The 24,746-nt window shown below is 46.1% G+C and overlaps 1 protein-coding gene across 4 annotated transcripts in view; it reads left to right on the forward strand.

Annotated features, from left to right (window-relative positions):
- Positions 1–24,746, forward strand: part of LOC135915289 (uncharacterized) — a 223,993-nt gene that overhangs the window by 147,995 nt on the left and 51,252 nt on the right. The gene's annotated exons all lie outside the window — the stretch shown is intronic.

Consider the following 24,746-nt stretch of genomic DNA (forward strand, 5'->3'; position numbering starts at 1 on the left):
TGCATACACCTATAGTCGGGTCCAACTTTAGGAAAAATGGGCGTTTACTCCTCCAAGGTGGATGCATACGAGCCTCCACCAATGGGCGTGCACTCTAGACTGACGTCACGAGTCGGACGGCCGGTGACCCCACCGATGGAGAAGATGGCCGCCGGCCCTTCGGACTGGGCCGAATTGCGCCAGTTGCGTGCGTCCGCCCCTCGTCAGAGTGAATTTCGAAACTGTTTGCGGTGGTCTATCATGCCGGAAAGATTACTGCGAGCTTACGATGCACCATTGGTGCCACGTGCGTTTATTCCGAGCCGTGATTCGGCGATGAAAGATTGCAGCGAGCATCGCTGACGCTACGCTTCGCGAACTAACGAAACTGCAGACTTCAAAAAAAAAAAAAAAGGGGGGGGGGTGAGAAGGAACAAAAAAGAAAAGAACCTATTCTTGAAAATAACTTTGTGAAAAACACAGAACCAAGAAAATTTAAATCGTATGTTATTTAGAACCAGGAGTATTTATTTAAAACGATGAATGAAGCATTTTTGCATCTTTCTTGCCTCGATCGTCTTCTCGCCCCAGGTTCGTAATGGTTTCGACAAATGCATTGTTTTTTTTTAAGTACTTGTTCAATAGCAACTGATTCATTTTGAGCTCGGAAAACGAGTAGTAAACGTGCCGTGTACATGTAAACCAGCGCAAAAGCCATGCAGAGCTGCTCTTTAGGAGTTTCAGAGTGACTCCAACCAAATAACTGAATTTTATTAGCCCGACGTTTCGGAGCCCATTCGGCTCCTTCTTCAGGGGTTGTTCTTCGGGGTTGGCGGTGTGCAGCTTTTAAAGGGTCTTTTTGCGGCAATTCTTGCGGCAACAAAACCAAACAGGCAATTCTGTCGAAATGTTTAGCTTCAGAGCTGCTCTTTCTACTTTTGACCCTTGCTATGGAGCTAAAAAGCAGACGACGCGCAGCGTTGTAGAAGGCACGGGTTTATTTTGCTCTCGCGATCCGGCACGTGCTGCAGCATTATAATCACGCGAGCTCTACCAAACCAGTTAACAAAATACAAAAAGTCGTCATACCGAGAATTACGCGTTTTAGAAGCATGGCTTTTCAGCGGGACTATTTTAATCGCGGAGGGAAGCGGCTGACGCGCTTCGGTCATCAGGGCGGGGCCTCCCCTTTTTTACCCGACTATATTAGTTACTACATACCCGACTATATTAGTTACTAAATTCGGGTATATTGTCGGGTATATAGTCGGGTATATTGTACTAAACAATATACCCGACTATATTAGTTACTAAATTATAATACACCAATTACCTTTTTTAATCGCAGTGTTCACGTGGCTTATTTACTTTCGAAGCATGTAACGCTATTTGAGTGGTCTCCAAAAGCCGCATTTTCTCGTAGCCCGTTTCTTCGTGCATTCTTTCAGGGCCGCTATTTTGTAGCGATACCTTATGCCTTATTCTATGCTATTCTTATCGTCCACCACACACGGCCGCCTGATCCCGTTGATAATGTGGGCAGATCGTCGATCTGACCACTGGCCAAGCGCGAAAAGCCTGAAAAAGCATAGAATCGGAAAAGGCATCGCTACAAAATACCGGCCAAGCCCTTGGTCATTGGCTCGGATGCCACCGCGCCTGCGCAATCGCTGGGACCTGCCATTCGGTTCCGCACACGATAAGAAAAAGGGGTACATGAAATGTGTATGGGTGAAGCCTGTGGCGCTTCCGTCGTCGCGCACAGGCTCGCCTACCACACACAATTGCTTGCTTTACAGGCGTACGCTCATTGAAGAAGCCCCAAACAACGCCGGATCGCTAGATACCTGCGAAAGGCTTGGCAGAACGTCCATCCCCGCCAGTGCTTGGGATCTGCACAATTATTGCTTCATTTCTTCCAAGAGCACCAGGGGCGTAGCCAGGGGGGGGGCTTATGGGGCTTCAGCCCCCCCCGAAATTTTTTCGTGCTGTCCATGCACCGCTGACCAAAGCGACCCCCGGCGCCGGAAATCACTCTGGATTTTGTCTAGAATGTCTTTTTGACGCTCGAAAAGACATTTAACCGCGAAGATTGCAAACTCGGGCTGGATTTCGTGGCAACGCCCATACACCGGGAGTCGCATAACGCCAAGCAGTCCCATCCGAGCACAAAGCTTCAAGGGCGCTTTGATGGTGAGCGGGCTCGCTGCGGCATCTCACTGAGGCCACGGAATCTATGGAGCGCATGGATATCAATGGCGAAACTTTATGGGTATAAATCTCATAAGCTCTTGATGTGAAAGCTGCATTGACATTTCCAATGTTGTGCTTGGGTTTTCAATTGCGGAACTTTGTGAGTTTAATGTTGTTATAAACATTTGACGCCATAGGTCTATTGACTTTTCTAAAGTCTTACATCGGAACATACAACGAGACAAGCCAAATCAACACACTAGCAGACGAGTTGACAAAGCAGGCAGTGAGGTCCAATGAGACGAAGCATTGGGGTGGTTCATTTGTGCCGTCATGTCACATAAAAAAATATCAACATTTTTTTTTAACCTACGCCAGAACATCCATGTCAAGACACTAAAGCCAGCCAAAGTAACTACGTTCTTATTTATTTTTTCTAATTTGACTTTTATTCGCGAGGACACATTGAGCCTCTTCAATTTTTTTTTTCTCGCTACCCTACCCGCGGGCTGCCAGAGCCAGCCAGAGCGCAGTATACGTTTTTCTCGTATGGCCCCGAACACCGTGCGGTGCACTTCGGTGCGCGTTCGGTTTGCTCTGGCCGAGTGGATTTTCACCGGACAGGGTTTTGGACGCTTTCTGGCTAGCAGACGAGAAAAAAAAACAATGGTCGCTCGCCGCCATCACTGTGGGGACTCGAAGGATTGCACCGCATTCCTTGAGCGGAACCTTTCCGAAAAGTCTTGTTTCGCCGCTGTACTGAGCAGTATGCGTATGGTTCTCAGTGGACCAAGCGTCTCATGTTTTCTTCGGTATTCCTTCCGTAGCCCCATTAGGTGCCCCAAGTAGGCATTAGATTCTGACCAACATACTTTCCTATGCGTTTTCTTTTTTCATTTCGGTGCCTCCGCCTCACAGAAAAAAAATACATTGCTGCGGCGCAGCGAATTGTCGCATGGTGAAAGTTCGATTTTGATACTTCTTTTGCGCAAAGTAATGGGCGACGGGACGCTTCAGTTGCCGGATACGTTTATTATATTATTGCGAAAGCAATTATACGGACACTCCAGGCGCATTCCGGCCAACGCCCTCATGTTTAGTATAAAGTCCAAGGGTGATAACATCGTGACTACGCGCTGCATGCTGTATGTGCGAGTGAAAGCGTAGGAGGTGAGGTGGAATGGGTGAGCCGACGATGGTGGCTCAGTCTTGTGTGCGCAAAAGAGAAAAGCGGGGAGCAAGCGCGCCGCCTTCCGTCGCGCGCAATACATCGGGGGGAGTGGATGGAATGGGGGCGGAATCTAGGATTCTGTGAATCTATGATTGTGCAACATGTTTATTTGCCTTGTTTGACGCATTATATACAGTTACTTCTTCTTACATACATAGACTCATTGGAGATTTATACGTATACTTAAATACCTTGTTGCGAGGTTTTGTGTATACATGCAGTGAACTTTGTTTCCAGTGACACTTTTTTGTCCTTTATCAAGCCGTATTTTCGCATTTGCATATCCCATTGTATCTTTGCATTTCTAATGTACGAGGGCGAGTCAAATGAAAGTGAGCCTACCCTAACCGCGCAATAATGGTTCGGTTCATTATGTGCGAGGCATGCGCGCAGGAGAACGGCATGTCTCATTTACAAAAGTGACACGCAGGTGTGAAGAGAAATGTTCTTTAATGCTCTCATACACTGGGTTGAATATGGTTGCGTCACATAACGGACACTTCAAAAGTTGAACAGCTCGGTGTCGCGAATTTTTTGACAGCTGAAGGTATTTCCAAAACAGAAATTAATCACCATATGACTGCCGTGTACGTTGAACACTGCATTTCATTGACCACTGTACAAGTGTTGGAGCAAACGGTTCAAAGGACGTTGCAAAGACATTGCAAGACCGGGCCAAAACCATCGTGCAATCACCCCCCACACAATTTCAAAGGTTCATGAGCTGCTGAAACAAGAACGGAGGATAAGCATGGATGAACTGGCAGACCATCTGAACATCAGTCATGGTTCGGTTCACGCCATAATTCATGAGCTTCTCGGTTATCGGCTCTTTGGTGCGCAATGGATCCCCAAGATTTTTATCCATCGCGAGAAGACGGAGAAGTTTCGCGCTGCCTTGACTCATCTGATCGGGTATCACAATGAGCATGACGACTTCTTGTTTGCAACTGTGATCGGGGACGAACCTTGGTGCCACTACTACGAGCCTGAAACACGACGGCAAAGCTGACAGTGGAAACATTCGAATTTACCACGCCCAAAGAACCTAAAGGCCATCATTGCCGCTGGAAAGGTGTTGTTCACTTTTTTTTTCGATCGACAGGGTCCATTACTGTTAGAATTTGCTAAATCTTGAGAGGCTATCAATTTTTTCCGATATTGTGAAACGCCAGAACGGCAGCGTATCGCAATCAAGAACGAACAACGTGGAAAATTGACGAATGGGGTCATCTTGTTCCACGACAATGCCTGTCCCCACGTCGCTTATGTGGTTTATACAAAACTGGCAAAGTTCAAGTGGGAAACGCTGCAACATCCGCTATACAGCTCAGACCTGTCACCTTGCGACTTCTACATTTTGGGGCAACCGAAAAAACAGCTCAAGTGAACCAGATACAGACTTTTTGAAGCAGCAACCCAAGGAGTTTTATAAGACGGGAATCACGCAACTCGTTAGTCAATAGGACAAATGTCTAAATTCTCATGAAGACTACTGTTAAATAAAGTACCCCGTTGTTGGCTCATTCATTTGACTTGCCCTCATATATCTTGCAGAACTCCCGCTTTTTATACGTGCTCTGTGTCGCGACTATAACTTCGGTGCAATTACTCACGATACACGACAAGGGACAGCTACTCCTGCGTAATACATTGGAACAAACGACAGCGGCATTGCGATTTTTCACTGGCCATTGCATATATACAATAATGTAAGCACGGTTCTTGAATGACAAAGTTTCATTAACATATTTGTCCTCAACTTGTTCAGTTCATTGCCTTTTAATTTTTTATATCAGCGGAATGCACTGCTTTCCTGGTTTCGAACTGATATAGTTCTAAAGTTCGTGTGATATATTCTTTACTTAATAAATAGACAAAAACATAGAAGCATTGACGTCAGTTATGTTGGGCACAATTTTTGGCACATACGAGTATAATATTTTATGAAAAAATACATATTTTACTTGTATTTACAGTGCGTAGCTTCCAAGAATTCGTTTGCAGCATCTTTGGCAATGACAATGCAGTTATTATTCATGTATTTGATCCCTCGATAAATTGTTTAGGAGGAAGCTTTAGCTCGGGTCCAATCCGACGCGGCCTATTCAGATACTTGTAAAACGCAGAAACGCTTTTCTGAGATAATCCTGCTAATCGCTTTTATTGAAATTGGTTGCATTTGAGAGAGAAAGTTAAATCCTACTGTCTGTTGGAAACAGAACTTCGATTTAGGGCCTGAATTTTGTTTAAAATATTTTGGAAAATTCGAAAGTTTGAAAAAATAGAAGCACCACGTTTACAAACTAATAGCTATGTATGAATAACAGATATTGTGGTTCTGTAAACGGCGTTTATTATAACAGTCAAAGCGGACAAGTTTGCTGTGTCAATTTGTATCTTACGTGAATTGGTTACGTTGTGTACAAGGGTTCTGCAAAAGCCGTATTTCCTCAATACTAAATTTTTTTGAGATTCATGTGTAACATATCTATTTTGTCCGCTGTAGATGTACTATTAGATGCAATTCACAGAATTGTGATATCATTTTTCATTGTTGAGTCACGGAGGTTTAAACTTGATAGTTTCGTTTTCTGAAAATTTTCAATTTTGGCCAATTTTTAATAAATAATTGACCACCTAATTGAAAAATTCGAAGCCAGTAGTCACTAGAATTAAACTTTTGCTTTTATATGCAACAAACCTCCTCAAATGTGGGGTAGTGGTTGCAGGGAAAAACGAATTCCCCTTCTACATGTACCTAAATAGGAGCACCCGAGCTAAAGCTTCCTCTTAAGGAGGAGGCTGAGCTGCAGCATGCAGCTACACACACACACACACACACACACACACACACACACACACACACACACACACACACACACACACACACACACACACACACACACACACACACACATATATATATATATATATATATATATATATATATATATATATATATATATATATATGTAGGGCCGGTGGCGTAGCCCCCCCCGAACAAAATTTCTGGCTACGCCACTGAAGAGCACATGTTAATTCCTTCATTATATATATATATATATATATATATATATATATATATATATATATATATATATATATATATATATATATATATATATATATATATATATTAAAGCAAACATGGAGGAATGCTGGTGCAATGTGCCTGCGATTTGGCAGTGATCTATACCGGGCACAATATGTCTTTTGTGTCTCGACATAAAATTTGTCGACTCACATTTGCATAGAAAACAATACCATGACCTATATAATCTAGCTTTTCTACACCAATGCTATACCATATGGCGCTTCACCAGAACGGCAGTCCGCCAACGTTATTGTCTTGTACGGCCAACCCTGCATGGTGGGTGATAACAAAGGAATCGAGCGTAAAATATGCTCACATTATACCGACAGCAGTGTTCTCCTAATTCCGCGCAAATATGTCCAGAATTCGAGTGACAACCACAGGGAGCAACAAGCGATTGCGCAGTCAGACTCTATAGGGCGTAAACGTGGTCACTGTTGCTAAGACTAGTGCAGACAGTGCATGGCGCTGTGTAGGAGCAGATAAGAGAGCGCGCCTTGCATTCACTTGGTAGGCAAGCGCTGCCTTATGGCATCCCAACTGTGTGGAGATGCCTAGCCCAAGAATTCACGTGTGCTGGCACTGCCGTCACATGCAGTTAAAAAAAAAAGGATGTTTCGGTGACCACTTATCGGCACTGTCGGAAATGAGGCGCTTACAAGTGGTACCTACAACATCAATACATTTCCTAGGTACACTTTATTGTGGCGCAAAATACATTTCGTGAAAAGGGGACAGAACAAAGAAGACAGCGAAGCGCCAAACTACCGACTGTTTAATGACACACCTCAGAAACATACAAAAAAAGAAAGAAATAAAAAAGACAACCTCCGCGCGTGCGCAGAGCGCGAAGGTGTGACGTAGAATTACATCGTCTTGATAACATATTTTGAGCCTACCCAAGAAGTAGTCCTCTTGAAATATGAATACAGTTCACCACATACTTGGAGGAAATGTTTTTTTTTTCTTTTAGTCTGGTGCAAGGTAAATGATTTTGGGATATTAGTTTGTTACTGCATCACTTACTTTCCGCAACTGGGACATGTTCCTTAAAGCGCCTAATTAGATAGATAATTATTTAAAAAATTAATTACTTGAATTGAATTATGGGGTTTTACGTGCCAAAACCACTTTCTGATTATGAGGCACGCCGTAGGGGATGACTCCGGAAATTTCGACCACCTGGGGTTCTTTAACGTGCACCTAAATCTAAGTATAAGGGTGTTTTCGCCCCCATCGAAATGCGGCCGCCACGGCCAGGATTCGATCCCGCGACCTCGTGCTTAGCAGCCCAACACCATAGCCACTGAGCAACCTCGGCGGGCGATGTTAATTAATTCAACTCACTCTTCTGCAATGTCTGTTGCAAGAGCCATCAACCTCCAAGTAAGCCAGCTTATGTGATAATAGGATCTATAAGTATTACAAGTCCTAGGTACTACCTGCTCAACATGCCGACGCCGAGATAAGGAGCGGACAAAAACGACGCCAAGATACTTATATTCATAAACATTCTGAATAATAGTATTGTTAATTTCACGCTCAATTATATCCGGTTCCTTTTACATTGGAGCGGTTATACGCTAGGTTCTCGCGGTTTGTGTGCGTAGGCAAAAAATTTGAGGGCCACCCCACAGATAAAAGAGCTAAAGCATGAAGCAAAAGAGTATCGCCGGGTGTGCCCAGCTGCGCTTAATCGCGAGAAGTGTAGAAACGTATTGTGACAAAAAAATATCGTAATAAAGGAATAGACCCTGTTTCGTATGGATTGCAGTTTGACGTCACGGACTCTATGGGCAAACCACGTAACCTTATCTCAGTTCCCTTCCACCCGTGCAATGGTATAGGCCGCGTGCGGTGAGGACTGCGGAACAGCGCGCCTACGAAGAACATCGTGGTGAATAGAAGCGGTAATGTACTGTCGCGACCTTTTTGAGCGTGAACACCGGGGCGCGTGGCTTTCCATACTGCCAGCGCCGTTTAGCGGCGGCACCGAGAACCAGTGCGCATGCGCATTGTGTCTGGCATGTGAGAATTCTACCTTCGCGCGCATTCCGTTACGCAAGCACGCATGTGTCGTCCGCTACACGGGCACCGCGATAAGGGGCCGTGGACTTCAAGAGGGGTACAGTGTTGAACTTGCAATTACGTTCCGCACGATGTGTGAATAAACTTGAAACTATGTTATTATTTGCCGACGTTCCCAAGGTCATTGTTGGTCTTGGCTAGGCGAATGCCACCCATGCGTATTATACTTGTGGGCGTATTATAACAGATACACTCTCTGTATTCGAGGAAGGTATATATACTCGTTCACATCACCCCATTGATCCGAGCAGCTGCTGACCCTCAGCATGGCCTGTGTTCGTAAAGAAGAGAGGTTGGACATCGTCAAACTTTCACTCAAGGGATATTCTCAGCTATCCATCCGTTCCGATGGTGCAGAGGCTGCTAAAAACTACCAGCGTGATTATCCAAGCAATCGGCAAGGAAGCCCGCATTTTTTACGCCCCACATAGGCGTCGACCAAAGGCAACGACGAATGAAGAGGGCGCAGGCTTGTGGTAGCTGCAGCCAGGGAAAACTGGTGTGCCCGAGCTACTAGATGTGGACGCTTCCGTTGTCAGCGTGCGGCGACGCTTCAGGAGTGCTGGGCCGCGAAGTTCTGTGGCTGCGCAAGAGCCCGTCCTCACGGCGTCGATCAAGGCGTCACGACTGCTCTTTGCCGAAACGCGCGCCTCGTGGACTTCCGTGGCGGAGGTCGGGCAATTTTCTCGGTCGAGCTGCCTTTTTCAACATGTCAAAACCAACGCGTGCGAGTGTGGCGAGCAAAAGGGACACAATAACAAAATTTTCTGAACGAACGTTATTTTGTGTGACGGAGTGAACTTGATATGATTTGCATGCAGTTACGAACCAGCCAATGTGCAGCGAGTCGACGCGAGCGGGCGCGCCCGCGTGAAGGCTGGGGCGCGGTGTCAAGCCACGGACTCGGGCCTCTACAACGCATCAAGAGCGCTCTTACTTCGCAGCGCTACTGTAGCGAAAAATTGGACAACGCGCTCCTGCCCTGCGCACGCATCGCTTTCCCAGATGCTGGTTTTGGGTTCCAGCACCACCTTGCGCCGCTGCACACTGCGAAGGTTGTGCAAGAGCACCTAGAAACTCGTAGGGTCTCCTGGCCGGCCAAGGGCTTTGGCGTGATCATTTGCAAAAATGAGTGGAGGCGCAAAAAAGCAGCCATATGTTGCGACACCCGATTTTATCGACGACTGTGGACGAGTTGTGGGCAGCTATTTGCCAAATATGGGAGTATCTTAGAAGAAGTAATAACGTTGTGCTTGCCGTGTAGTCTTCACTGCCGTCTACAATGGCAGCAGTGGTTTCTGCAAAAGGGAATATTGCAAAATATTAACAAAAAATCCAAACAGAGCATAATTGCACTTTGCAGCTGTTACTTCTCTAAGTGTTTCAATATTTTGAGAACAGTACAAAAAAGTTCAGACGCTTCTGTTTCTTGGCCTGTTTTCTGCATTGTGTGACTAAAAGAACCCGAGAGAAACGACAAAATAAATCTAGGTAACGATATCTAGATAACTAAGGTGACGCTAAGCATGAGGAACGCCCTGTTTGAACTGGAGGCATCCTAATTTTCGCTACAGTCATTATGCGGTCGCCACCGAGGATAAAAAAGAAAAAAAGAAGAGCTAGCAGACGACAAGCGAACGCTTCGATGACGTGATGCGCGCGAAGGGTAGCTGCACTCGTGGCGCATGCGCACAAATATTGTGAGGCGCCGCTTAAAGGCGCTGGTACTGCATAAAGACACGGGCTCCCGTGTTCACGCTCAAAAAGATCGCGACTGTACGTGGCGATGGCGGGCGGCACGTAATACGGACGAAGATCGTGCCGCAAAGGCCGAGCGTATGCACATTTGGTTGGTACCGACTCCACTCCCATCGTAATTGTAGGTGATTTCAACATAGACGTGTCACGGACAGACGGAACGCGCTTCGTGGTGTTTCTCTTGGAAAGGTTCGGCAATGAATGTTACACAAACATCAGTGTGCCCACGACGCGCCATCGGTCCTGTCTAGGCCTCACATTGACCAAGAGCCTTTCCAGTGTCGCTGGCCGTAAATCATAGCGATCATAATGCGATAGTCACCTTGGTGACCAAACAATAAGTAAGAAAAAAAGCAAACAACAGAAGGTTAAAAATAAAACGAAGCAGGGAATGTGCCACGTAATAAAACAACAACAACAAAAAATCGCGAAAAAACGAAATTCATTGTGGTATGTGCCTTTTATTTCCAATCAATCAACATATTTATTACCAACATATTCATCATCATTTACACAGCTCCGCTGTTCATCCACCTTCACAGAGTGAAATGGCTCTGAATTTTCTTTCAAATCTCATACAAACGATCTTTTTCAGATTGATTCATTTCCAACTTAACCACTAGCTATTTATTGTAGTGAAATAGCTCTGAACTGCGTTAGTCCTAAAATGAACTTAGTTTTCAATAAGAACAGTTGACAGTTACTTTAGTATACACTAAAGAGGATGAAAGCGAAAGTCTGCCCGCTCACGTCACATTCATTACATTACTTGACATTTTCATTCTAATGCACTGTTGCTTCTTGTTACTTGTTTTCTCCACCCAAAGGTAGTGTGTTGGAGTGCCTTAATTAACTCTATTCAACTGTGTCATAATTAAATTAGAACATTTATTTATATTGCAGTACTGAGACCTAGTACGTGAATGTTCGTTCATGTGTTTATTTGTCCTGTTTGGTGATTATTGACAACTTTCCGACGATAACTATCACGTAAGGGAAGAGGAGTCGCCGGCGCCACACATAGGAACGAACCTCTGCTTAAATACATTTAATAAAAAAAAATTCAGCCCACTTAACACCAAAGGTCGCCGTTTCGACTCCCATCAACGGTCATAGGTTCAAGTGCATTAATTAACTCTATTTTAATTAGCCGTGTCCCTATTAACATCGCCTTAATTAACACCAAAGGTAGCGGATTCGACTCCCTACCTTCACGGTGTCAGTTGAAATCCCACCAAAGGCCGAGCGTCCGACTAGTTCAAGTGTTTAATTAACTTAGCCTTAATTAGCACCAAAGGTCGTGGGTTCTACTCCGTATGAACTTTGGTGCCATGAACGCCGGACCCGGACGGCGTAAAGCCTGACATCGGATTTTTCGTCCCATGAACCGTCTAAGGATATCGCCTTAATATGTGGTTGTCTGCGAAGATTCTCATGCCACATTCAATAGGCTCATTGATATTGTTTGTATATAGTAAGAAAAGTAGCCAGCCTAACACAGACTGTTGTGGAACTCCTGACGTAGCATTCACAACTATAGATTGCACTCCGTCCACCTGTACGCATTGTTTTGGTCACGTACGCATTCTTCTTTCCAAGAAATGATTAGGGGGTTGATATTAAAACAACGCTAAATTTTGTATTAAAAGGCAATGGCGAACTGAATTGAATGCCTTACAGAAGTCTAAGAAAGGGCAGTCGACGGAACTAAAGTAATCCAGGGCTGCAGAAAGTTCATGCTAAGTTGGATTAATTATGTGACACAAGAGAATCGCTTTCTGATTTCACGCTTAACGGAGTGAAGAGCGAGGTATTATTTATATGTATAACAATTGACTTGAATAAGATATGTTCCAGCACTTTGCAACAAACAAAAGTTAAAGAGATGGGACGGTAATTTGCAACTGTATTTCGATGACCTAATTTATGAACTGAAACAACCGATGCTATTTTTCAGTCGGTTGGAAGCTCGCCATTTTTTTAGCAATTTTAGAAGATAATTTTAGGATGCGCGACACGTTATATGACCAAGACTTAAGCAAGGCATTAAGCAAACAGTCAGGGCCAATAGCCTTTGTGCGGTCTAAACCGTTAAGCAAAATTTGTGTGCCACGTTGCTCAATCACCAAGTCACCCATGAATAACGATTCATATTTTGACAATTCAAAGGGTATCTAAAGTGTCCAGAAAACACAGATCTGAAATACAAGTTTAAAAGTTCGCCTTTATATCGAGCATCATTAATAATTTCGTCTCCGTTTTTGAGAGCAAGAATCGATATGTTATTCTCCTTGTTACATTTAGAACATTTATTTGCGTTTTTTTTCATTCGAGTATCGATTACTTCAAAATAGGTTGCATGATGGCGGTTGTACGGGCGCCCCGTTCACGCCATTCGTTATCTCTCTCAGTTTACCAAAGTGTCCTGCAGATGGATTCTGCCTGTGTGATCTACAAATTTTTTGCCTTCTCCGAATCAACGCGTTAAGAGATTTGTTAAGGGAATATGGTTTACTCTTAATAGGTAGTTTTCAGATATCATAACCGAAGATAGCCGAAGATGGGACAAGGCAGTCACGTAATTATAAGTTCTTAGTCTTAAATAAATTTTTGAAACTGTACAACACGCGACGAGACAGGAGACATTGAACACTTACTGTGGTCGTGCCCGAAATTTCAAGATGAAAGGGACGGCCTCCTCGAAAACCTGAAACATGCATGCGCAAACATGCATGCATAAAACGCATGCTTCCGCATGAGTGCCTGCAACAGCTAGCTTGTGTTCCTTAAAGGATCAGTTATAGCCCGCAAAGAAACTTCACGTCTCCTTATCCCATTCTTAAGAGAAACTGATCTGATGGCCATGTGGTGAAACACCACAGTGATTCTATAAGAATCGCTCAGGCAGAACAATTGCAGCCTTGATCGCCAGGCTAAACTCGCCTGCTGCTACATCTCACCACCACCACCATCACCACAAATACCAGAGTTCTGCCTTTCGGCAAGGGTCTCAATAAAAACAAAGCACGCCTCCAAAAAAAATTATGAGGTTTTACGTGCCAAAACCACTTTTTCATTATGAGGCACGTCGTAGCGGAGAAATCCGGAAATTTCGACCACCTGGGGTTCTTTAACGTGCACCTAAATCTAAGTACACTGGTGTTTTCGCATTTCGCTCCCATCGAAATGTGGCCGCTGTGGCCGGGATTCGATCCCGTGACCTCGTGCTCAGCTTTACACCATAGCCACTGAGCTACCACGGCGGGCAGCACGCCGCCAAAGCTGCATTCATTCCTTGTACCTTTGTGTAACTGAACATGCGTAGGCTTATACAAGAAAATTTTGCTGATTCTATGTCCATCACAGGTAAGTGCAGCATTGTGGGCACATGTTCCAGGCAAACATTCTGTACATTAGACTGATTCCGGTGTACTTGTAAAAGAAAACATCTAAGAAACATTCCCCTTGACTAGGAATCGAAACAGACGTGACTGAATCAAGGCACATAGGTTCAGGAAATCGATCATTACAACCGTGAATCCATGTTGCGTATCGAAAGTGAGGGGCTGTTGGTTCCAGTCAAAGTCAGAAAGGTTGAAGGTGCCACCAATAATGACGTACTCAGACTTAAATGCACTGAGGCAGAAGCTAACGCTTGCAATTCTTGAACCGAACCCAATAGAAACCGATAGGGAGAATAAACTGCCAACGAGTTACCATTAACAAGTTTTAACTGACACCACATAACCTCGCACGTGTCTTTAGGAATGTCATCTCGAGATGATGGGATGTTGATCTATTAAGATTAAAACACCCCCTCCATGGCTGTTGCGATCTTTTCTTTAGCACATAACGTTGACATGAAACACGTTATGTGTTTCATGTCAACATGTCGCTATATCTTTACACAACCAAGACTCAATGCAAATAAGAGTTGATTTGACCATTAAGCAAACTGCCAAACATGCCGTCTTCTTTCGCGCACAGGCTCGGAATAATCTTCTGACACACTGACACCAGTGCCGTTGAGCTTCCTGGCCTGTCCCAAAATGTATTTTTCTTTCAATTATGCAAATGGAAATCAGTGGGTGATTTTTCCCCGACCGGAAGTTTCATAATCCATGCGCTTTTTCTAATGTTTTGGGACGTATGTCCAGATGTATAGAGCACATCGCAGACCAAGATTCTCGTGCACTATATTTGTCAACAATACCACAAAACACTAGGTATTTTTTTCGGCTACGGTTTTCCAAATAGTCTACTTTTCCGTAAAGGAACACAATCAGTTGGTTACAACCTCGGCAACTTTTGTTTCTATTCTGTCACTGCCGACTTTAGTTGTGATAGCCATGTAATGTTTAGCTTCGATGCTGGTTATCTGTGGCGCCATACTTTTGATAACCACACTTTGCTCATGCTCATTGGTTTGAATAGTTTAAAGCTGTGAATTGATTGACTCTTGCCCATCAAGAACCATTTCTAACATAGACTCAGTATCTGAATCGGGAGTGACTCCACGTCACTACGCATAATTACCAGCATGCGACGTAAATAGGGAGTTCGAAATTTCGCGTACGCAAACGGGTTTGGGCACCCAAAGGGACGTTTACGTATGCAAACTTCCTAAAGTCGTAAACGGTGCCGTGAGCTATATCTGGACACGGAAGGCCTTTTAACGCAAGGTAACAAGGCTTGAGGTGGAAACGGCAATATAGTAATGACAAGAGCTCCACTAAAATAGCGTTCGCTAACCTGCAAAAATAGTGCGCGAGTGGCACAGTAATCATAGTGCCGCTCTCACGCCGCGTCCATCGCAAGCATATCATACCGCATCGGCAGAATGCAACAGTCTGCACCCGTTGCAGCCTACTCGAGCACACACACGACGTGGGCCCGTCCTAGAGACAGTGCGACTCCACATGTGGCCGTCCACCGCACCGTGTTAAGATAGATGGCTGCCACTAGTCGCCAATGTGCAGAAACTGCTAAAACTCGCGCACATTGCCACCGATAAATCTTGTCCTGTAAAAAAAAGAAAAAAAAAGAGGCTTGAGTTAGATTCCGATGCAAGACATGGTACATAGAAGACGCCAGAAGAGGACGCCGCGTGTATACGCAGATAAAATAAACAGGATGTGGCAAATGAAGGTCCCAGGGCCTTCATATGGGGCTATATGTGTTCTTGGATGTCAAGAGAGGATCGAAACATCTAATGATAACTTCACGTGGCAGTAATTGCTGCCTTGAGCACATTGCTTGGAATGCAACTTCGACTGCCGCAAGGACGCCTTGTACTGGTACCAAAAGCAACTGCAAGCTTCCTTGTCTTTTGCGTCAATCTCGAGAAAAAAAATTACCGACGATTACGTTACTTCCTAATGCGAAATTTGAGCGCAGCAAATAAGCTGTTTCACCTTTTCGATAGATTTAGGCAAAGAAATCGAGCAACACATGTATGCGCTATCACAGAATTTTTTTTTATTTTTCACACGTATTCCTTTAACAAAGACTCCACTAACAGTTCTTGACAGTGCTCGGGCTGCTCATCCAGCGAAACCGTGTTAACGGTGAAACTGTCAACAAGCTCGTGGGCAAAGCGGCCGCGGCAATGAGACTCATCAAGAGGGTGTCCAACAGAAGAGCGGGGATGAAGGAGGAGAGCCTGACTAGGCTCGTTCAATCCTTCGCAGTTAGCCACATAACGTACGTTGCCGCCTTCCACAACTGGAGGCCGAGCGAACGTAAGAAGATAGACGCCACCATACGCAAGGCGTATAAGGCGGCACTCGGCCTCCTCGGGAGCACGAGTACCGAAAAATTCATGGCGCTGGGAGTCCACAACACGCTGGACGAAATAGCCGAAGCACAGAGAACGGCGCAACTAGAGCGTCTCTCTGAAACGAGAACCGGAAGACAGATACTGCGGGACCTTGGCCTCGAGCCGAGGGAAGGCAACCAGCAGGGAGACGTACCTATACCGGACAGCATCAACAGAAAGCTCAGGGTCTACCCGATCCCGAGGAACGTGAACCCCGAGCACAACAAGGAGCGGAGGTTGGCGAGGGCCAGGGCTCTCGTGGACCTCCACGCCAGAGAAGAAGGCGCCGTCTACGTGGACGCGGCGGAGTATCGAGGGAGCAGCGACGCATACGCGGTGGTGGCTGTCGGGGCATCGACGGGTGCAACGAAGACCGCGGCGAGCGTCCGGACTCGAGAGGCCCACCGAGCGGAGGAGGTGGCCATCGCCTTGGCCATTTCCGACCCCGGATGCACTACAGTGTTGTGTGACTCTAGAACGGCAGTGAAGAACTACGCCAAGGGTAGGGTATGTAGTGAGGCCGCGCGCATACTGCGCAATGCCGAACACATCGAACACAAAAGAGCTGTGGTGATCAAGTGGTTTCCGGCCCATATGGGCAGTGACGTGTCGGAACGCGGGAACGTGAACCACAACGAGACGGCCAACTCAGCCGCGCGAGGACTAACCAACCGCGCAGCTGCAAGCACGGCCGACTCGGAGTGTTGGTCGTGGTGCAGTGCCAAGGACAAGATGAGCACCTTCAACGAAATAGTGAAGTGGTACAGACTTAACAGACAGACTATGCCGCCACCTCACCCGGGGCTTACCCGGAAGGAGGCAGTGCTATACAGGCAATTACAGACGGGGTCCCTGCTCACCCCGGTGCTAGCTAAGCACGTGTGTCCGAGCGTGTACGCAAGTGACGTGTGTAGACTGTGCGCTAAGGAGAGAGCCACCGCGGCCCACATCCTTTGGGACTGTAGTATAAATCCGCGAGAGGCCAGCGAGAAGACAACGATCCCGCCGCAGCTAGAGGCTGCAACGAGGAGCTATGACCAAGAGACACAACTCAAGGCCGTCCAGCAGGTCTCGGCAGCTCTAGAGAGGCAGCGACCGCGCGAAACCGAGGAGAAGGGAGCAGCACCCCCAGGAAGGGGGCGGCGACCCTCTCGGATCCCCGGAAGTAGCGAGGCACGCAGACCTCGAGGAGCACAATGCACGAGACTGACGTAGTGGCCGCGTCGCGGTGAAAGCTTGTCCTCCCTGCGTGGAGGGAGCCTAACCGACTCTGCAGGCAGTTTCACTAAAGTTGTTCTCTCTCTCTCTCTCTCTCTTCTTGACAGTCATGAAGGAAGCTTTGTGGTCGGAGAAATAGACTGATATATGTTCGACTTGGTACACCAATGCTTGATTCTCAAAGACGAGATCTATACAAGTGCCTCGCGAGGTTGTCACAGCCGTGGGACGCGTTACGAGCGAGAGGAACGGGATGTTCTCCCGCATAAGTGTTAGGAAATTGCTGTTTGTCTTTATGTCAACATTAAAGTCCCCCACTACTAACATCGGTGTGGATCGATGGACGGTTAATGCGAGTTGCAGGAAGTGCACGACGTCTTTCGTGAGTGCGGTAGCGGACTCACGAAAGCGGTATCAGTCGGTCGCTGCTAGCGCTGGGGGGATGAAAGGGGGGCGGAGCTGGTTACGAGGCCGACGATAACGCCGACGACGACGCGAAACCCAGGAACGGACGCCAAAGAGCCATTTGTGTAGCCAGCCCTCCTCCACAGTCTCTCCTCCTCCCTTCCATCATCCTCCCTCGCCCGGAGAGCCGACAGCGCGCATGCGCGGCGGCGGAGCAGATTCGTCGGCGAGCTGGTTACGAGGCCGACGACAACGCCGACGACGACGCGAAACCCAGGAACGGACGCCAAAGAGCCATTTGTGTAGCCAGCCATCCTCCACAGTCTCTCCTCCTCCCTTCCATCATCCTCCCTCGCCCGGAGAGCCGACAGCGCGCATGCGCGGCGGCGGAGCAGATTCGTCGGCGAGCTGGTTACGAGGCCGACGACAACGCCGACGACGACGCGAAACCCAGGAACGGACGCCAAAGAGCCATTTGTGTAGCCAGCCATCCTCCACAGTCTCTCCTCCTCCCTTCCATCATCCTCCCTCGCCCGGAGAGCCGACAGCGCGCATGCGCGGCGGCGGAGCAGCAGATTCGTCGGCGAGCTGGTTACGAGGCCGACGCCGACAACGCCGACGACGACGACGACGCGAAACCCAGGAACGGACGCCAAAGAGCTGCGCTCTAAAAAGAAAAATCGCAAAGCAGCGTCGCTTCCTGCACATGGTAGGCTTCACTCGGCATCGCCAGCTGCCCTCACCTTTTGCACCAACGCTCCATCAGCACCCACCAATGTTCACAATGCAATAACCGTCAGCACATCTCAACCAGGAGACTGCAGCTACCAGTCTCCGGCTCTAGTGACCCGCCCTGCCACTGACTCCATGGCGGAGTGGCAAAACACTAATCAGGCCTCAGTCCCGTCTTTAGCAGGAACCAATAAATCTCCGCCAGCCCACTGGCAGAAAAATGTGCCAAAAAATCCAGATACACCAAATTTCAGTACCCGGACGCCCAAAGCTTCTATGCCAGATACATCCGCGCCACGGGTCGCAGAATCACAGGAGATTGCCCGTATATGCCGGAACCATAACGCTGATAAGGCTAAGGCAAAGGGATATAACAGTGCACGAAAGAAGAACACGTCGTCCACCGGCGACGGGTTGTTTTTTCGCGCGCTTTCATTTTCCTTCACCTTATCCTTTCTACAGTCCAGTTAAAACAACAAATTTCCCATATATATATACGTTCCTTGGCTTCACTGTCTGTGGACTTCGTATAGGGAGGGTTCTGGCTTGCAGAAATCGGCTCCCTCGGTTCCCTCCCCCTATCGCCACACTTCATTTAACATATATATATATATATATATATATATATATATATATATATATATATATATATATATATATATATATATATATATATATATATATATATATATATATATATATATTTAGAAACGAAGGTGCACACTTACGAAAATTGCATCTTTAATGATTGTAACGTTTCGGCCGTGGCACGGCCTTCGTCAGAATAAACATGCATACAAGCGCGCAGCCGCTTTTATGGGCATGCGCACGTGGGCGTAATCAGTAGTACATGCACGTACTACTACTACTAATATATATATATATATATATATATATATATATATATATATATATATATATATATATATATATATATATATATATATATATATAGTGACTGCGGATCCGGATCATGCGACTGAAATAATCAGAAGAACAAGAATAGGCTGGGGTGCGTTTGGCAGGCATTCTCAGATCATGAACAGCAGGTTCCCATTATCCGTCAAGAGAAAAGTGTATAACAGCTGTGTCTTACCAGTACTCACGTACGGGGCACAAACCTGGAGGCTTACGAAAAGGGTTCTACTTAAATTGAGGACGACTCAACGAGCTATGGAAAGAAGAATGATCGGTGTAACGTTAAGGGATAAGAAAAGAGCAGATTGGGTGAGGGAACAAACGCGAGTTAATGATATCTTAGTTGAAATCAAGAAAAAGAAATGGACATGGGCGGGACATGTAATGAGGAGGGAAGATAACCGATGGTCATTGAAGGTTACGGACTGGATTCCAAGGGAAGCGAAGCGTAGCAGGGGGCGGCAGTAAGTTAGGTGGACGGATGAGATTAAGAAGTGTGCAGGGACAACATGGCCACAATTAGTACATGACCGGGGTAGTTGCAGAAGAGTATGGGAGAGGCCTTTGCCCTGCAGTGGCCGAAACCAGGCTGGTGATATATATATATATATATATATATATATATATATATATATATATATATATATATATATATATATATATATAGAGAGAGAGAGAGAGAGAGAGAGAGACTTGGCAAATACCATGGTTCACCAACAACGGAGGAGACCATTGGCAACGTCGTGGAATCTACAAACCGTGCACAGCCGAAGTTGTTGGGCATACGAACATATATACTTAAAATACCCGCAGCTTGCTTCTTAGCACGTTCACCTCATTGTTTCAGATAGCGAATCTGGTGTCGTGCTGAGGAAATGCACGAGTTGTCTTTGCCGACGCGCCGACGTTCCGCGTCTGCATGCACTCGAGCTGTCACATTGCGGCCGTGAACGCCGCAGACGCGATCGCAGAATTCAATGGTCGCTGGTTCAATTCCTGCCCGTGGCGGCCGCAGACCGATGGGAACTGAATGCTTGAGGAAGCTGCACCTTCGAAAATTGCTACCGATGGGCTACTTCTGCACCAGACTTTATTTCAATGTCGCGCGCTTATTCATGTTCTTCTTTTCTCAGAAGCTGTATGTAATAAAATATTTCTACAGTTGTCGCACATAATCATCAAAACAATACAAAATCCATTTCGCTAGAATAGTAGCTTGGGCTTGTTGGTTTTCCATCCTGCCGCGCTGGGCCAGAGTCTGAAAGTGCGACGGAGTCGACGGGGTTGCCCGGTGCAAAATGCGCACGCAGAGCCTGCCTGTGGGACAAGTGGTGACGTGTTTGAACGAACATTGGCTCTCGTTGCTTACTTCTGACAAGGAGGGCGGCTTCGGTAAATCAGGAAAACAAAATCTGCTAAGCCGCTCTTATTTAGCCACGTGACTGCGATGATGCACCAGAGCTAACTGACGACACGTATATCACCTTAGACACCCATATGTCAGTCAAAAACTTAAACAAAGAGCGCTTCGCTTTGGCTCCCGAAATTAAAATTAAATTAAGGGGTTTTACGTGCCAAAACCACTTTCTGATTATGAGGCACGCCATAGTGGAGGACTCCGGAAATATCGACCCCCTGGGGTTCTTTAACGTGCACCTAAATCTAAGTGCATGGGTGTTTTCGCAGCACCCGCCGTGGTTGCTCAGTGGCTATGGTGTTGGGCTGCTGAGCACGAGGTCGCGGGATCGAATCCCGGCCACGGCGGCCGCATTTCGATGGGGGCGAAATGCGAAAACACCCGTGTGCTTAGATTTAGGTGCACGTTAAAGAACCCCAGGTGGTCAAAATTTCCGGAGTCCTCCACTACGGCGTGCCTCATAATCAGAAAGTGGTTTTGGCACGTAAAACCCCAAATATTATTATGTTTTCGCATTTTGCCACCATCGAAATGCGGCCGCCGTGGCCGGGATTCGATCCCGCGACCGCGTGCTCAGCAGCCGAACACCAGATCCACTGAGCAACCACGGCGGGTAATTGGCTCCTGAGGCGTTATCAGATTATAGTGTTAATTGTCGCCGTTTGAATAACGTGTCTTAAAACATAGCTTTTACTGCGCTAAATTATTCGCGAGAAATTCACGATGACCAAGCTTTAATGTAAATACTGACAAGTGGTTTGAGATCACGCTTACTGGACAGTTAAAGTCGCGGAGATATAACAGTAATATATAAGCGCCAGTGACAAAATGCTTCAGCTAAGTCGGGCCAGGTTTTACAAAATCCTCACGTGAGTTACGAGAATCCAACTAACTTAGCATTGTTCGCTTTTTTCTTGAGGAGCTTAAAGTATTTTTTACTATGGGCTTAGCTCGCTAATTAACCATGATAATTAACCTACATTGAAAGCATTGATTCAAATGCAATATAGAAGTTGTAGAGGCAATTGAGAAATATCCGAATAAGTTTTTCCATCGTGACAGATTCTATGGCTGTAATTTTTTTTACGGACTGTAGACAAAGGGCGCGAGATATAAAAAACGCACCACCTTACCACGCGCTTACGCGCAGCAAACACTGCTGTCCAGTAACACAGCACGAACGAATGATCGATGCTGCTCGCAGACCGAAGGCACGAAGAGGCCTTGAGCCAAGGAGATGGATCGAATGTTGGCTTCCGCTTTTGTCGAGATATCTGGTCGGTTGAAGTGATGGGATATGCAATGAATAACGCACCACAGTTGTTGAAAGCTACGTCAGTGTTTTCGCTGCTGAGACGCGGCGTGAAGGGCGAGGAGATTTCGGTGGCGGATGGCGATGTATCCGAGACGATGGCCGTCGCCTGTAATCTTTTCTTGCGGCATATTTATGCTTACGGCTTTCGTGCAGCTCCCATCTTTCGTTGGTAGCATGTCTGGGGCACTAATGTCGCTGCGCGTAAGCGCGTAGTGACGTGGTATTTTTTCAAATTTCGCGCGCTTTCTCTAAGCTCGGAAAAAAATAACACTACAGCAGCGATCATTAGGGAAATTATTCGGATCGTTCCTAATAGGCTCTACAACTTTTACATTGAAGATTTTGCGTTTAAGCTAATGCTTTAAATATTGGTTCCTTAATTATTGTTAAGTAATAACGCAAGACCATAGTAAAGAATACTTTGAGTTGTTCAAGAGGACGGCTAACAATTCTAATTTGTTTGCATTCTTGTAATTCACACATGGAATTATTAAAGTTTGGCCCTACTTATCTGAAACGCCACGTATAATGTACTACGTCTTTTTTATTTTCAATAAAACTTTAAAATATTAGCAAAATTTACTTTTTCAGGTGCTTACTCCTTCCTAGAAATGTGGCTTGTTAATCGATTCTCGAGAGCCTCTTTGACGCAGTGTGCGGAAACTAGCTGTAACGCAAATTTTGCTGGTCAGAATATCAGTTAGTGAAAAACCACTGATTGGCCAAGTAAACGTTGCGATTTCTTGTACAAGAGTAATGTATGCCCCTGAAAATAAAGCACCTAGACAAACGGAAGTCACTTGTCTTTCACAGACGATATTAAAAAAAGTGTTTCTGAAGTGAAAAAGAAAATAATATAGAGTAGACTCGGCGTGAGCCATAGCCGGAAGAACTGAACTAACATTTTAGATTTGATATTTGACAGCAAGGGACGCTTTTGCATTTCATTAAATGCAGTTGCACATCATTACATTCATGAAAGTGCTACCAAAATTTCGACTTGGTCATGCCACAGCTGTTTTGCCGTGACCTCACTTTCATGATATGACTGCCGCAAGGAATATTCTGCAAGTTTTCGTGGCAGTCGCTACTTCCTAAATTTCTGGTAAGGAAAGAGACATTGCAGGTTTTGTACAATAACTTACAGGGTCCTTTATGAAAGTAGTGCGCATGATTTTATTATGACGCGGCTATCCATGGCAGCGCAGTAAAACCGGTAGGGAAATGTGGCGAGTCTTTTGCCCTACACATGAGCACATTTGCGGTACGTGGGATAGTGACCGAGGATCTGCAAATGCGCAAGCTCTGCACGAAGCTTGTGCCGGAAGTGTTGACGGAAGATCAGAAAGAACTTCGAGTTTTCCGCTGTCAAGGATTGTTGGGTTTTATTCAAAATGAGCCGGACTTTCTTAACTCTGTCGTAACCGGAGACGAATCCTGGAGGTTCGAGTACGACCCAGAATCGAAATGGCAGAGCGGCGAGTGGCACACAAAATCACCCTCCCCGCCCCAAGAAACGCGAATGAGCAAGTCTCGCATGGAAACAATGTGCACTGTCTTCTTTGACGCCCAAGGAATCGTACATTTTGAGTTTGTACCGCAGGAAGAGACTGTCAACACAGCCTTTGACCTGGATGTGCTCAAGAGACTGAAACGCCGGGTCGCGCGTGTGAGGGCTGACATCAAAGACACGGTCAAGCTCAACCATGACAATGCCCCCAGCCACACGTCCTTCATCGTTACCAACTTACTGGCCCGGAGGGACACCCCGGTGGTCTCCCACCCCCTTACAGTCCCGACTTGGCTCCGTGCGACTTTTTTTTTTTTCCCGACTGAAGAGAGTGTTGAAAGGAACGCATTGGGAGACCGTGGAAAACATCCAAAAACATGTTACAGCGTTCCTGAGAGACATTCCCCTCGAGGACTTTCAGGGTGTCTTCCAGGCGGGGCAGACATGTCTCCGCAAGTGTATTGATGCAGGGGGAGTGTATTTTGAAGAATTTGAACCATTTACAGGTCCGGTCAGCAAATCTATTTTTCCCGGAAAATGTGCATTACTTTCATAATGGACCCTGTACATCACCAAGAGAAGAAAAAGACTTAGAAGCTCCCTAAATATGAGATGCATAAGGCAGCACTGATTATGAAACCGCATCAAAATTATTTCTTCCTTGCATACTGAACAAATCGACATCATGTAAAAGTATATAGCTATGAAATACCACTTTTGAATGCATTTGTTACCGCGTGCAATACTTAAGCTTCTCCACCCAGATTGCGTCTTTTGATAGACTGATTGATGAGGCTAAACGTTCGAAATGAACGCTGCGGCTATGATGGTGCAGGATTTGGGATCGATTTTGCTCGCCTGAGGATCGCTAACTTGCACCACCGAGGCGTGTCTGGCAGTTCCGCCTCACCCGGGATGCGGCCGGAAAAGCAACTCGCTACCTCGTGCATAGAAACAAAGCGGTGCCGCCGCTTAGAGAAAGAAAGCAGCATTACGCATTTTTCTAATGTTGGGAACTAGTTATCTTTTCTTAACCTGAGGGCCCCCATAGGTTGACCATTTATATT

Source organism: Dermacentor albipictus, chromosome 1 (assembly GCF_038994185.2).
Source record: "Dermacentor albipictus isolate Rhodes 1998 colony chromosome 1, USDA_Dalb.pri_finalv2, whole genome shotgun sequence".
Taxonomy (NCBI): Eukaryota; Metazoa; Arthropoda; class Arachnida; order Ixodida; family Ixodidae; genus Dermacentor; species Dermacentor albipictus.